The following is a 6,086-nucleotide window of genomic DNA, read 5'->3' on the forward strand; positions in this document are numbered from 1 at the left end:
ATGACATGTTTGCACTCAAATGATTTAGAAACTGTTAAAAGAAAAATAAATTTTCAGAAGTCAAAGAGTGTTGAGAGTTCTAAGAATTCAAATTCGAATTGTTCCACTCCTAAGTCTGTTCTTTTTTGTTTCACTAAACCAAGACAAACTTGGAAACTTAAAACTCAGCAAACAGAATCTGAAATGACAAATGATTCTGTTAAAGATGGGAAAGATATGAGTTGGCAAGAGGTCACATATGTTGATGCTCAAGGGAACCCCAGGACATTTATGACTTGGGTTCCTACGTCCAACTAATCCCGCTATGCGTGTAGGAACAACCACAAATTCCTTGTTTATTAAATGGGTTGTTCCAGGCACATGGCAGGGCAAATATCCATTGTTTTTAAATCTTTAAACAATAAAATGGATTATTTGTTTCCTGGACGGGATTTTAGGGTGATAGAACGTTTTTAATATGCTCTCTAAGTATGTAGGAACAAATCAGGGAATACATTGCCTATTAAAAGGCTTGTTCCAGACATTCAACTCGCAAGGATACAGAAATCTCAAAACAAGCTTATTCTTAGGGAGAGATTCTCACAAATGGGAAAATGATGTCTTGAAGATGAAAGGTAACCGTATCACTTTGGTATGAAAGATTGATCAGTCAAAAAGATTTTAAAATTTTAAATTTCTTTTTTAAAAAATACAAAAATATGTTCACGTATAGTTTTTCAAGTATAGTGTATTTTGTTTCTCAAAAATGAGAAAATGACTTGAACGTACATGAGAAATGATAGTACATCAGTTGGCTGACTATCTCACTTCATCATGTATTATTATTAAATACTACGTTTGACGATTGAGTCTTTTTGAGGTTAAATTTGTACATAAAAGTTTTCCTTTCGGTCAAATTTTTGCACAAATTTAGTTGGAGAAAATTAAAAAAAAATCAAAAAGAGTGTGTGTGTTTTTATTGAGAAAATTAAAAAATTCAAAAGGTGTAGGTGTGTGTCTTTTATTAAAAATTTATTATATTACTTTTGCTTAACATTATGTCGGTTGCTCAAGTTTGAAAAACATATACTTGTATATGTTTGGTCCGGTGATCTACTCGCAGAGTCATAGGATAGCCATTTATCTAAAGACTGAAAGCATCTGGGGCGATTGTGATATGTTTTCGTGTTTGGATTCTTCACTTAAAATTATGTCAGTAATTCCAAGTGGGAGGATCACGTATTCTCATATGTGTTTGGTCATGTTAACCACTAGTAGTCATACGGGATAGCCATTTACATGAAAACTGATGAGTGACCGGGGTGACTGGGTTCTTAACATGTGTGGCTTCTGTAAACCGTCTTCTGGGAATTGATATGATTATTTAGTTAATAGCTTTTTAGAAGCTTCAAAATAGTTTCAAATGAAAATTGATCCAACCTTTGGAAAATGATAGATAAATTGTTTCTGTGTGCCTAACGGGTGAAGTTATTAAGCTTCAAAGGCTCTAGAACAGTCACTGATTTGTATGGTAGCTTTCCATGATGTGTAAAAGTAGAGGTGATATAAACTAAATATGCTGAACTTACTGTGAAGAGTCATTTTGAAGACATGTGCATGTCTCCATATACATCTCTTCGAATGATAGGCAGAAAAGCAATTACCCAGTCATACACGAGTCCGTTAGTGTCTTGATCACCAAAAATATTGTGCTATTATGTTTATAATTATTAAAAAATAAGAAAATAAAAAAATAGAAAGAAAAAAACTTATTATGAGTTTGTATATAATTTGTGTTGTTAAAAACTTGGCATTTCAAAAGCTTAAAGGGTCAAACTAGAACTACAAGGGTGGGGCATTAAAATAAGTCCTAAACACTCTGAATGAAAGGCCTGTAAGTCCGGATGGCTTCTAAGTCCAATGTTCAACCTTGAAACTTAAAATTCTTTTGAATATCTACAAAAAAAAAATACAAAAATCTTTTGATCAAGCACTAGTGGTTGGAGTCAAATTGGGGTGATTTGGGGAAAGTCAAATGCGCCTTGAGAAGAGATAGGAGGCATCACAGGTCCATAAGTGATGTCCATCTATGCTTTATGCTGAACTGAACCTAACTTATATCACTGATACAATGAAAATCATGCTAAGTTCATTATACCTACTATCACCTGCTTCTTTATGTCATAATAACGCTGAACATGAATATTTGGGAAAGCACCTTAATCAATAAGACTCCATGTTCGGTTTTTTTAATAAAGGCGGCAGTTTATATCAAAAACTAAAATTTGATCCCAAATTTTTGCTAAATTACAAGAAGACCGGGTAATTAAATTTGTTTTATTTGTTGTTTTTGGTTTTATTTTATTTTGTTTATTTTATTTTTTTCTTCTTGATTACTCTTATCGAAATAAATGTGTAAGAAATCGTTTTAAAGTTTGTTTTAGCTGTTGTCTTCAGCTCATGAAATTTGATATCGGTTATTGTTTATAGTTGGTTTAGCTGATATGATCTCATCTCAAGTCTTTTCAAGAAAATCATAAAAATTAGAAAAACAAAATTACAAAAATATATCTGTCTTATTTTGTTCTTTCAAGACTGATTTCTTGCAACGGAAGCATATGAAGTATCTGAGATTCAAATTGGATGATGATCTCAAAAGGGGGAGATGGTGGAGTATTTGATACAGATGCTGAAGTTGCTGATCATGTACTAGTAAAGATTCTGAAGGTTTTGAAAGCATCAGTCTATGGGGGAGATTGTTGGGTCATGATTTGGTTAGACTGACGCATATCAAAAGGCCATGACATGATCAACAATAAAGTGATATAAACGAAGACGAGTTGAAGAATTGCATTATGTTTGTGATGGTGTAATACCGAAATCCCCATGGATTTCAGTTTGTCTAGTAACACCGAAATCCCTATGGATTTCGGTTACGGATTTCGGTTAGGCTAGTTTAGGCTCATTTGGGCTTGGCCTTTGGGCTTTTATGGTAACCCTATATATAGTTGTTGTTTAATCATTTTAGGGTTAGAGAGTTGGTGAGCAGAACTATAGCAGTTGTTAATCAGTAGGACCACGATCAAACTATCAGAGTGCTTGTAAGGGAATAGGTTTATATATCTGATGATTTATTGATAATATAATCATATGCATTGAAACCATATCATCTAATCTTGTTATTGTTTTTCGTATTCTCGTCTTTAATCATCACGGTGTTAGGATTCCGCACTAACATCGTGTTTGGGTTGATATCATATTGTAGTGATGCAAATTCGGGTCTTACAGAGGGTTTTAGGGAGGTTGAATGGTGTTTATATACCCCTAAGCCCATGGAACTAAGGCCCATCATCAACCTTATTCCATCTTTTATGCTTGTTTGTTATTTTTGCAATGTCTTTGAAACTTTTTTAAGGAGGGCACTACTGACACCCTTCCTTACCTTAGTAACTAAGACTGATGCAAAGCATATCCTATCCGCTCGTCAGTCCACAAATTTTATTTAACTTGTTTTGTGGTGTATCTTTACATAAGTCCTAAGCTTCTTGAGCTTGTCATCTTAATAAGCTTCTAGTTTTTAGTACTTATGGAGCAAGTTGGTAAGAGATGCTCAATCTTTTTTCATGGATATAGTTTATTTCTAAGTGTTCCATGGAGTCGTATTGTTTTTGGGACTCATCCTGTATATGGCTTTGGAGCTCAACTCTGTACATGAGTAGGAGCTACGCCAGACCTCATTAAGCCTAGTTTTGAGGGGCTCACCTTTAAATAGGATAATAAACAAGTTTGTTAATCAAAATGTAATGTCATTCATTGATTTTTCCACTAACGTCGAATAGAACAACTACATAGATCTAAAATAAGGACCTAGACTAGGAGATTCTTGAGGTGCTTATCACTCCACGTGGAACCTTTTTTGCTTCTAGGTCATTGAGCTTGTAGGATCCGTTCTTATGGGCTTCTCTGATGACATAGGGACCTTCCCACTTGGGTCCCAACCTCCTTGTGTCTGACTATTTGCTGGCGTTGTTGTTCCTGAGGACCAAGTAACTGGTTTTGAGTACCTCCTTTCTTACCCTCATGTTATATAAGGCTTCCAACTTATTTTGTATATGGCTTCTTAAATAGCATCCTGTACGCAGGCATCTTCTAGGAGATCGAGGTTAAGAAAAACCTTAGATTCATTGGCTTCTCTATCTATGTTTCTTACCCTTGTTGAGTTTAACCCTTTTTCGGCGGGGATGACACCTTCTGAGCCAAATATTAGACTTTAGGGTGTTTTCGCCATGAATCATTTTCTTCGTAGTCCGGATAGCCTAGAGAATAACTGGAAGTTCTTCTACCTAATTCTTGACATAACTTCCTAATCTTGACCTAATTCTTTCATTGATGCTATAGTAAATTCGTTCGACTTGGCCTGATTGGGGGTATGCAACCGAGCTAAACACTTGCTTTATTTACGGCTCCTTGCACCAAATGCCTAATGGTTTCTCAGCAAACTGCATCCCATTGTTCATCATTATTTCTCCCGGCATCCATATCTACATATTATGTTTTCCAAACAAGTTTATCACCTACTTCGTTTTGATGGATGCTAAGGGTTTAACTTCTGGCCACTTGGTGAAATAATCCATAGCTACTAGTAGGAATTTCACCTTTCCGACTGCTTCGGGAAGGGAAAAACAATGTCCATTCCCCAATTGTAGGTTGCCTTAGGCCATTTTTTTTGTAGTTCAAGTTGTGCTTTGGGTTTTTTTTGTCGGGAGCATATAGATGAAAAGCTTTGCATTTGTGGATGACCTCCGCGGAGTCCTTGTGCTATGTTGGCCGATAGTACGCTAGGTTCATTAACCTAGTTACCACCGAACTCGGACCGAAGTGCGTCCCACAAATTCCTTTGTGCAATTCTCTCACAACATAATTGTATTAATCTGGTCCCATACATCACAACAAAGGGTTTAAATACTTCTTCTTGTATAGGATATTATATTCTCTCACATATTTCTTAGCCTTAAGCTTGAGCTTTATGGCTTCTCCTTCTTTGGTGGGGAGCTTACCTTCTTTGAGAAACTATAAAATGGGGGTCATCCATGTGGTACCCTCTTCTTCAACAATGCCATGTACTTTTAGTTCTTCAACTGGTGGTCTCTACATGACTTCCAGCACTACCTTCTTTGCTAAGTTAGTGAAAGTCAGAGAAGCCAGCTTGCAAATGGAATCAACTTGCTTGTTCCGAGTTCTAGAGACTTAGGTTAAGGTGCAACTTTTGAATTCCGTCATGGGCTCTTTGACCTTCTGCTTATATTTCGGCATTGAAGGTTCCCTGGCTATGAACTCGTTGTTCACTTGGTTAGCTACCAATCTTGAATCAACAAAAACTCTTAGTTCCGGGATCTTCATAAAGTTCTCTAGGCGGAGCCCTTTAATTAAAGCCTCACATATAGTTTCATTATTCATACATGAAAACTCGAATCGGAGTTCATAAGTATATTCGGTTCCTTGGGAGTCTGCAATTATTAGACCAGCTCCGGAACCTTCTAAACTTGAAGCTCCCATAAGTGCAGAGTGTCCACCTCCCCATAGGGATAGCAGATTCACCATCTTCCAGCTCATTCACCTCCATAGGTTCTTCTGGTGTTGCGACTAGAAAGTTGACAAAGATTTGACTCTTGATCGCCTTTCTAGATTCATACACTATTTTGTGTTCGCCTACGCTGATGGCCCATTTGGTTAGCCTTCCTGCAATTTCCAGGATTTCCAAGATGGATCTTACGGGCCTTTTGGTGACCACCTTCATCTGATGAGCTTGGAAGTATCTTCTCAGCCTTTTGGCTTCGTGAATGAGTGCTAGGATTAGGTTCTCAATAGTTCATCTTCTCTTAGCGCCCGGCCGATGAAGTATACTGGGACTTGGACTTTGTCACGTTCCACAATAAGCACTGAGGTAATAGTTTCCATTCCTGAAAAGAGATAAATTGTTATTGCTTCTCCTTCCTGAAGAGCTGTTAGAGCAGGTAAGGAAGTTAGATGCTCCTTTAGGCCTAGGAAGGAAGATTCTGCCTCACTTGTCCATAGAAAGCCCTTCTTGTCATTAAAATTCTTCAAAG

This window comes from Bidens hawaiensis, unplaced genomic scaffold (genome assembly GCF_021521415.1).
Source record: "Bidens hawaiensis isolate Kalapana, Puna unplaced genomic scaffold, B.hawaiensis_p1.1 tig00054779_1, whole genome shotgun sequence".
NCBI lineage: Eukaryota > Viridiplantae > Streptophyta > Magnoliopsida > Asterales > Asteraceae > Bidens > Bidens hawaiensis.